A 10,758-nucleotide genomic window follows, 5' to 3' on the forward strand; every position below is an offset into this window, starting at 1 on the left:
CTCTTCTGGTGTATATCAATCAATTTGCACTTATTAACATAAAAAAATAACATACCTGATATTATTTGGCCCTTTATTTAAAAGACATGGATATTAGTACCCACTCATGGAGAAGATTTCTCCTATGAAGCGAAACTCCACTTAGGTTATAAGTAGCTAATGATTCTCCCAGCTCCACTAGCTTACGGGAGAAATAACTTAATGAAGACTCAGATTGCTCTGTGTAGCTTTGTTAATGTAAATGAGTAATATGTATTGATTTTTCACAGCATAGAAGTCTTTTTATTCATCTTGTGCAAGAAAGTCTGTTAAAGAATTAATGACAAAATAATTGCTTTAAGATCCATGCCCTATTTAAAACAGTAAATTCTTTATTACATCTTTATTTTAATTAGATGTACAGCAAGACAATAATTTTGACAAGAAACCCTGTGTAAAATAAAATTACCTCATTTAGAAATGCTTCAGAGAACCTGTGGTGTGGTGCTACCAGGAGAGGCCATTAAGTTCTTCCTGAATCAAACACAGTGATTCCACTTCCAATCAAAAGTAAAATGCCATCATGATGAAATTCATAATTATAAATAAATTATTTTACACTTTTGGTGAAATACAGTTCATCTATACCCATAAATTTCTGCTGCTCCTTTTTTCGATTTCCATTTCCTAAAGTAAGGATTTTCTTTTAAAGTTTAAAAAGCTTAATAAAGACAAGGTGGAAAATGAGCTTATTGTCATGGAAATTACCTTATTTCGACTTCAGTCAATTTGTTTTTGCAGTTGTACTTTGCTCTGTTTCTTTAATTTGCAAGAAGATGGTTTTTAATGGTTTGTCTAGAGAAAAACTACAACCAGAATCAATAACTACCTTCCATCTATCGAGTCTTTTCTTTACCTGCTCTGTCTTTAATTCGTATGTGTGATTAACTGGGACAATGTTCAGTGTGGATAACCATCACTGACTTGCAGGGTGGTATGTGAGTTAATATTTGAGTTCACACCTTTGCCAGGCACCACACTGGGACTGTTCGTAATTGTTATTTAATCCTCACAACAACCAAAACCAGGAAAATGCTATTGCCATTTTATAGACAAAGAGATCAAGTTTAGGGGAACGGCCACCATCTTGCTCACCTAAACCAGGGAATAGAAAACTACGGTTCATGGGCCATATCCATTTGCATCTGCTTTTATAAGTTTTATTAGAGCATAGCTGTGCCTATTCATTTACATGTGGTCGACTGCTTTTACATTACAACAGCAGAGCTGAGTAATAGTGCAGACTGGCGTGTGAACCCTAAAATACTAACTAAACTTTTTTTTTGTTTAGTGGCATCTGGCCCTTTACAGAAAATTTGCTGATACTTTGTCTAAACCAAGAATCATAAATCTCACACAATTGCACCTCCTCCCTTCATTTCATATCCCATTGTGTAGCATGTTTTGTTTAAAATTATATACCTCCTTTTTCTAGCATACTCTTTATACTTCATCTATTTCTTCTTTTCTTGCTTTATTTTGACACTCTTAATGTAAGGGCCTTTTTCCTGTGAGTGTCATCTCATCTGTTTTCTGAATATGCTGAAGTAGATCTTTCTAGCCTATTTCTCTCTTACCTGTCATTATTTATTCATTTCTAATCATGTTATTTTACTCAATGTCACATTTTGGATCTCTGCTAGCAAGAGGATTATTATAGCAAAGTATTGCCTCCCGTTTTCCCAGTAAACATGTATTACTTTTATAATCATCAAATGTTTCTATCTATGATGAAAAGAACACAACTAGAAATGTTACAGGTAATCAGTCAGAAGAGAAAAACAGGATGCTCCCTGTCCTACATAAACTTGAAGAATTTTGAAACATATATGGTATTTCTACCTTTGGGTTTGAAAAGAGTCTTAGAAGCAGATTGCTTTAACGAAGATGTTAACAGAAAAGGTTCTAGTTATTTCCTCTTGAGTATCAGGGCGGAAACCCTGGTGGCATAGTGGTTGAGTACTACAGCTGCTAACCAAGAGGTCATTCCACAACTCATCTGGTCTTTGGTCACTAGTGTACAATGTGTCAAATCTATTCTTCAGATGGTCTCTAAATTCAAGTAAGATATACCCAAGGTCATATTTTGGCTCTTGTGGACTTGCTCTGATTTTCTTCAGTTTCAGCTTGAACTTGCATATGAGCAATTGATGGTCCGTTCCACAGGCGGCCCCTGGCCTTGTTCTGACTGATGGTATTGAGCTTTTCCATCGTCTCTTTCCACAGATGTAGTCCATTTGATTTCTGTGTGTTCTACCTGGCAAGGTCCATGTGTATAGTCGCCGTTTCTGTTGGTGAAAGAAGGTATTTGCAATGAAGAAGTCATTGGTCTTGCAAAATTCTATCTTTCGATCTCTGGCATTGTTTCTATCACCAAGGCCATATTTTCCAACTACTGATCCTTCTTCTTTGTTTCCAACTTTCACGTCCCAATCACCAGTAATTATCAAGGCATCTTGATTGCATGTTTGATCAATTTCAGACTGCAGAAGCTGATAAAAATCTTCTATTTCTTCATCTTTAGCCCTAGTGGTTGGTGCATAAATTTGAATAATAGTCGTATTAACTGGTCTTCCTTGTAGGCGTATGGGTATTATCCTATCACTGACAACGTTGTACTTCAGGATAGATCTTGAAAAGTTCTTTTTGATGATGAATGCAACACCATTCCTCTTCAAGTTGTCATTCCCAGTATAGTAGATTACATAATTGTCTGATCCAAAATGGCCAATTCTAGTCCATTTCAGCTCACTAATGCCTAGGATATTGATGTTTATGCATTCCATTTCATGTTTAATGATTTCCAATTTTCCTAGGTTCATACTTCATACATTCCAGGTTCCTATTATTAATGAATGTTTGCAGCTGTTTCTTCTCATTTTCAGTTGTGCCACATCAGCAAATGAAGGTCAGAAAGCTTTACTCCATCCATGTCATTAAGGTCGACTCTACTTTGAGGAGGCAGCTCTTGCCCAGTCATCTTTTCGGTGCCTTGCAACCTGGAGGGCTCATCTTCCAGCACTATATCAGACAATGTTCCGCTGCTATTCGTAAGGTTTTCACTGGCTAATGTTTTTTGGAAGTAGACTGCTGGGTCCTTCTTCCTACTCTGTCTTAGTCTGGAAGCTCAGCTGAAACCTGTCCTCCATGGGTGACCCTGCTGGTATCTGAATACTGGTGGCATAGCTTCCAGCATCACAGCAACACGCAAGCCCCCACAGTACGACAAACTTACCGACACATGGATCATAATAAATTATGGATAACAGTGAGAAGAATGGGAATTCCAGAACACTTAATTGTTCTCATGAGGAACCTTTACATAGATCAAGAGGCAGTTGTTCGGACAGAACAAGGGGATACTGATTGGTTTAAAGTCAATAAAGGTGTGCGTCAGGGTTGTATTCTTTCACCACACCTATTTAATCTGTATGCTGAACAAATAATATGAGAAGCTGGACTATAAGAAGAACGGGGCATCAGGAACGGACGAAGACTCATTAACAACCTGAGTTATGCAGATGACACAACCGTGCTTGCTGAAAGTGAAGAGGACTTGAAGTGCTTACTAATGAAGATCAAAGACCACAACCTTCAGTATGGATTGCACCTCAACATAAAGAAAACAAAAATCCTCACAACTGGACCAATGAGCAACATCATAATAAATGGAGAAAAGATTAAAGTTGTCAAGGATTTCATTTTACTTGGATCCATAATCAACAGCCATGGAAGCAGCAGTCAAGAAATCAAAAGACGCATTGCATTGGGTTAATCTGCTGCAAAAAAAAAAAAAAAAAAAAAAAGGACCTCTTTAAAGTGTTGAAGAGCAAAGACGTCACCTTGAAGACTAAGGTGCGCTGGACCCAAGCCATGGTATTTTCAATCGCATCATATGCATGTGAAAGCTGGACAATGAATAAGGAAGACTGAAGAATTGATGCCTTTGAATTGTGGTATTGGTGAAGAATATTGAATATACCATGGACTGCCAAAAGAATGAACAAATCTGCCTTAAAAGAAGTACAACCAGAATGCTCCTTAGAGGCCAGGATGGCGAGACTGCATCTTACATACTTTGGTCATGTTGTCAGGAGGGATCAGTCCCTGGAGAAGGACATCATGCTTGGCAGAGTACAGGGTCAGCAGAAAAGAGAAAGACCCTAACAAGGTGGATTGACACAGTGGTTGCAACAATGAGCTCAAGCATAACGATTGTAAGGATAGCTCAGGACTGGGCAGTGTTTCATTCTGTTGTGCTTAGGGTTGCTATGAGCCAGAACCGACTCAACGGCACCTAACAAGAAGAATAACAACAACCAAGAGGTCGTCAGTTCGAATCCACCAGTTACTCCTTGGAAACACTATGGGGTGGTTCTACTCTGTCCTATAGGGTGTCTATGTGTAGGAATCGACTCGACAGTAGTGGGTTTGGTTATTTTGGTTTATCAGGGAAAAGCATTAGAATAAACATATACTGTTGCCATTCACCGGATCACTCACTTTGAAGGTCCTTGGGACTTCCAAGACTGTCCACTGATTGTTCTTTCTTGGTTAAGAGGCTTATCTAATGAGGAAGAGAAAGTCTTGGCAATCCACTTCCGTAAAGGTTATAGCCTGGGAAACCCTATGGGGTAGTTCTACTCTGTCCAATAGAGTCACTATTAGAATTAACTCAACAGTACCCAACAACAAAAACAGAAAAGGCTACTCCCTCAGTTGGGATGGTCTTCTTAGCTAAGCTTGTTTGCTTCGTCAGGGTGGTCTTCTAATTTACCTTCTTGGACCACCTAAAATGTTGTCTTCTCCCTGTATTGCCCATTATCCCTCCTCCCACCTCCCACTTTCCACCAATCTGTCCTCTGTTCCTGGCCCAACAGCACATCTATAACACTTGCTGGTTTGGACTATACGTACTTGTTTTTATCTCTCTTTCTTTCTTACTACATCTTCATATATACAAGGCTTAAAGTGTTCAAATTGACTATAATAGCCAAAACACTCTGTTCAGCAAAATTTGATTTCCATCAACCTTCCAGCCTTGTTCTTAGATTTGTCTCACCCTCTTTCTCCCTTATCAATGCTATTAGTACTTACCAGATACACAGCTGAGAGTAGAATGGACTATGGGCAAAGAGATCCACTACAGTGTATTCTCCTAAACTGTCACATTTTCAGCAATTTTTAAGGTAATGTGTTGATACAACTTTTGTTAAGACTAAGATAAAAGCTGCTAGAGGAAACAGCAGGAAATATGCAATTGAAATATCAGTGCTTTGTCCATATGACTCACTGAGAAGATGATGGTGCCATTTTGTAGGTGTCATTCCTATGTAGCATAAACAGTTTGAACTCGACTACTAACTTAAAGGCTGGTGGTTAGAACCCACCCAATAGTATTACAGAAGAAAGGACAGATGCTTCCATTAAGATTATAGGCAAGAAAACCCTATAGAGCAGTTCTACACTGTAGTACATGGGGTTGCCATGAGTCAGAATCAACTCAACAGCAACAGGATTGGTTTTTGTCTGGCTTCCTCCACAGGATGTACCATTGGCCATACCCTACTCTACACCCACCATCACTCTTTCTGGCCCTGTTTTAAGAGCTCTCCTCCACCCTTATGGGTGCGCCCTCTCAAAATTTAACCGCTTGCACCCTATTACCTATTTTCTTCTCTGCTAATCTAACAAGAATGTACAATGTCTAATTTGAGGATTTTGTCAAGATGTTCTTTGTGGCCTAGTAAAAAGTGTAGTCTCTGCAGGGAATAAATTTTAATGCATAACTATGAAACAAGTTTATCGATTGTATTTCTCAATTCTTCTTATCCTTATTTTTGGCCTCCTTGATCTACTCAAGATTGAAAGTGTGTTAAAAGCTCCACCAGGTAATTTTTATGGTAAATGAAGTATTTAAGCTCGCAAAAGCATTTATTCAAAGAAGAGTTAGAGAAAAGGGATGGGATGTGGGGCCTTTGAGGACATTATTAATCCTACAGCACAGGAAACTGGCCCCCTTTTTTGCTAATGTATAATCCCCTTACAGGGGTTAGAGGTATGAGAAGATGGCAGATGAGGAGAGAGGAAGTTAAGACAGTTAAGAAAGCCCTAATGAAGGAAGTCAATATTAATCTGTGGAATACCTGCTATTCTTGGACTTTTCAAAGTTCTAATCAGCACTAAAAAGAAAAATTTTTTTTAATCAGCCCAGGCTGATGCTTTACTAAATTGTCATGATTTTCTTCAGTCTGTTGAGAAAGGGCTGTCCACTGAATTTATTTTCTATCCTTGGCCACACACCAACCGCAAAGCACTCTGGACCTTGTGTCCCAAATTCAAGTGAAGTCAGAAGAGAAGCCCAACATAAATCAGGCAGAAATTGTAAGAGGTCTGGCAGACTCTGTCTCTTTTTCTCTAAGTTCCACTTGTTTAATATGCATGAGTAGCTTGGGGAGAAAGGGGAGGGCACTGTCTTTACAGAGAGTAGGAAATTACATTTTCATAGTGGATCCCCATATTTTACCCATGGGGAAAAGGAGGAGAAAGATTTGTAAGTTTGTGGTCTTTTATAAGCCAGAATCTTTTATGAAACAGGAAACTTTTTGTATTATCTTTCATTCCTTTGGAACCTCAATCCAATGTAATTTTGGCAGACAGTTAAATTAGTAATAATAATATTTAACTCTTGCAAAGTGTTTGCTACAAGTCAGGCACTGTTTGGGAGATTTTACATATATTAACATATTTAAAGTTTTTTTTAGTTATTATCATAGTGACTCTAGGTGGCACAAACAGTTAAGAGCTTGGCTGCTAATGGAAAGGTTGGCCATTTGAGTCCACCCAAAGGCACCTTGGAAAAAAAGCTCACTTCCAAAAAATCAGCCATTGAAAACCCTATGGAGAGGGGGGCCAAGATGCTGGAGTAGTCAGACTTCTGGTGATCCCTCTTACAACAAAGACCTGAAAAAACAAGTGAAGGGATTACGTATATGACAAGCTAGGAGCCCTGAACATCAAAGTCAAAGTTAGAAAATGGTCTGAGCAGCCACGGGAAGGAGAGACAGTTCAGAATTGGCTAGGAGCTCCGCGACCTGAATAGCCAGGAACCCTCAGACACCATTCCCTGGAGCAAACGTGGTGGGGCTGGTGATAGCGTTCCTCAGGGAGAGACAGCGAGCCACATAGCCTACTAACACCTTCAGAACCAGAGGACAACAGCACTCTCAGCAAAAGCTAAGTACTTGCATTTGTATTACCACATCCCCAACCCCCAAGCTGACTTCAGTGGCTTTTGATTTCCCTGTGCCTGAGATAGTTCCTCCTGCGCATGCTGAGCCATTCTCCTGGCCTTGGAGAAGGAATGAATTCACAATTGGGGGAAAAAATAATCTGCCACCTCCACTAAGCTGGGGAGCTCAAGACAAAAGTGGCACCTGTCCGGGCACAAAGAGTGTGCGGACTTTGAAAAACTTTCACCCCTGCATGGACCTATGTGGGCTCATTTCAGGAGAATAGGCCCTTGTTGGCACACTGCAACTGTTTCAGCTGTGCAGTAAGAGGTAGGTGTTTGAAGTTTGACGCCACTTTGCCTATTAAACAGGGTCCTCACCTACCCACATCAGGGACCTAAGGACTGGTGGCTCCACCCACATCACCTAGCCACCCATGACAGGTGTCCAAGGATTAATGGTACCTCTCAGGCCTCACAACCAAAAGCATTGGGTGCCCATAGTCTGGCTGCAGAACCCAAGCACCTGTCTGCTCTAGGGATGCACTTTCCTCACAAACACTCAGGGGATGGTTGTCAGCCCCCTGCCTTGTTTGGAGCATGACTCCCTACTGCAACCAGATACCTGTACCTACACCAATCAGCCCTGCCCCTCTAAAACTCTAGGACAGAGCCTGTACCACACATTTGATGACTACCTGGACAAATGGGCTGAATCCATAAAGAAAAGTGAATGGACTCCTAAGCTCATATACCTGGTAACAGCTCTAGCCATCTAGTGATGGGACGTTAGAGCTTCAAAGACGAGAATAATCAAGCTATCTCACTCAAGCAGCCTATTTGGGCATATCAAACTAAAACAAAGAAAGAAGCTAGGATATAGTAAGCAAACATAAAATAAACTAATACAGTAACTTATAGATGGCTCAGAGACAACAGTCAATATCAAATCACATAAAGAAGCAGACCATGATAGCTTCAACAAGATCTCAAAATAAAGACTCAAGGAATATTCCAGATGAAGGTGTCTTCCTGAAATTACCAGATACAGAATACAAAAGATTAATACACAGAACTCTTCAAGACATCAAGAATGAGATCAGGCAAAATGCAGAACAAACCAAGAAATACACAGATAAAGCAGTTGAAGAAATTATAAAGGTTATTCAAGAACATAAGGAAAAATTTAATAAGCTTCAAGAATCCCTAGAGAGACATTGATCAGAAATTCAGAAGATTAACGATAAAATTACAGAATTAGACAACTCAATAGAAAGTTAGAGGAACAGAACTGAGCAAGTGGAAGGCAGAATTATTGAGATTGAAGATAAAACACTTGGCATGAAAGTATCTGAAGAAAAATCAGATAAAAGAACTAAGAAAAAATGAAGAAACCCTAAGAACCATGTGGGACTCTATCAAGAGAAAAAACCTACACGTGGATGGAGTACCAGAACAGGGAGGGATAACAGAAGATACAGAGAGAATTTTTGAAGATTTGTTAGCAGAAATTTCCCTGATATCGTGAAACACGAAAAGATATCTCTCCAAGATGCTCACTGAACTCCACATAAGATAGATCTCTAAAGAAATCACCGAGAGATATTATAATCAAACTTGCCAAAACCAAAGATAAAGAGAGAGTTTTAAGAGTGGCTAGGGATAAAAAAAAAAAATAGTTTTTTTGTAGGGATAAATGAAAAGTCACCTACAAAGGATAGTCAATAAGAATAAGCTCGGGCTGCTCAACAGAAACCATGCAGGCAAGAAGGCAATGGGATGCCTTACATAAACCATTGAAGGAAAAACATTGCCAGTGAAGAATCATATATCCAGCAAAACTGTCTCTCAGATATGAAAGTGAAATTGCAACATTTCCAGATAAACAAGTTTAGGGAATTTGTAAAAACCAAAGCAAAACCACAGGACAGAGCAACCAGATGTCAACCCAGATAGGGAAATCACAAAAATCAAGATTTAAAAATGCTCAAATCAGGGAAGCGGCGACGTCATTATGTAAAAGAAGACAACATTAAAACAATAAAGAGGGACCAAGAAGTGTAGTCATAGATCTTTCATATGGAGAGGAAGTCAAGGTGATAGAAAGAAATAAAACTTGGAAAAATAGGGGTAAATATTAAGGTAATCACAAAGGAGGCTAACAATCCTACTAATCAAAATAAAATACTAGAAAAAAATACTCAGTTCCTCACTTCAGCAGCACATACACTAAAATTGGAATGATACAGTGAAGATTAGCATGGCCCCTGCGCAAGGATGACACGCAAATTCATGAAGCATTCCATAGTTTTTCCTGTCTGGAGGGGAGATGAGAGAGCAGAGGGGGTCAGAAGCTGACAAAATGGACATGAAAAGAGAGAGTAGAGGGAAGGCGTGTGCTGTCTTATTAAAGGGAGAGCAATTAGGAGTGTATAGCAAGGTATATATAAAATTTGTATGAGACTAACTTAATTTATAAACTTTCACTTAAAGCACAATATAAAGAAACAATTTATACATTAAAAAAATACTCAGCAAAAGCAAAATCAGCAACGAGGAATAAGAGGAAAAGACAATATATAAAGATAAAGTACTTAACACAAAAAATTAAGTGGGAAAAAGAAACCGTCAACAACACACACAAAAAGATATTAAAATGACAGCACTAAACTCATACCTATCTATAAGTATGCTGAATGTAAACGGTCTAAATGCGCCAATACAGAGACAGAGAGTGACAGAATGGATTAAAAAAAAAAATAAAGACCTGTCTATACGCTGCCTTCAAGAGACACACCTTAGACTTAGAGACACAAACTGAAACTTAAAAGATGGAAAAAAACATATCAAGCAAACAACAATCAAAGAGCAGGAGTGGCAATATTAATTTCTGACACAATAGACGTTAAAGTAAAATCCACTACAAAGGATAAAGAAGGACACTACGTAATGATTAAAGGGACAATATACCAAGAGGATATAGCTATATAAAATATTTATGCACACAATGATAGGGCTGCAAGATACATAAAACAAACTCTATCAGCACTGAAAAGTGAGATAGACAGCTCCACAATTATAGTAGTAGACTTCAGCATACCACTTTTGGTGAAGGACAGAACATCCAGAAACAAGCTCAATAAAGACACAGAAGATCTAAAAGCCATGATTAAACAATTTGCCCTCATAGACATACACAGAACACTCCACCCAGCAGCAGCCAAGTATACCTTCCTTTCCAGTGCACATGGAACATTATCTAGAATAGACCACATATTAGATCATAAAGCAAGACTTAACAGAATCCAAAACATTGAAATATTACAAAGTATCATTTCTGACCGTAAGGCCATAAAAGTGGAAGTCAATGACAGAAAAAGCAAGGGAAAGAAATCAAATACGTGGAAACTGAACAATACCCTGCTCAAAAACGACTGGGTTATAGCAGACATTAAGGATGGAATATAGAAATTCACAGAATCCAATGA

The 10,758-nt window shown here is 38.8% G+C and overlaps 1 non-coding gene across 1 annotated transcript; it reads left to right on the forward strand.

Moving 5' to 3' along the window:
• The first annotated feature begins 9,474 nt into the window (after positions 1–9,474).
• LOC111750648 (U6 spliceosomal RNA) lies at positions 9,475–9,582 on the forward strand. Its single transcript, XR_002785750.1, has one exon. It is a non-coding gene; the product is annotated as a U6 spliceosomal RNA (small nuclear RNA).
• The last annotated feature ends 1,176 nt before the right edge of the window (positions 9,583–10,758 follow it).

Source organism: Loxodonta africana, chromosome 22 (genome assembly GCF_030014295.1).
Source record: "Loxodonta africana isolate mLoxAfr1 chromosome 22, mLoxAfr1.hap2, whole genome shotgun sequence".
In the NCBI taxonomy this organism is placed as follows: Eukaryota; Metazoa; Chordata; class Mammalia; order Proboscidea; family Elephantidae; genus Loxodonta; species Loxodonta africana.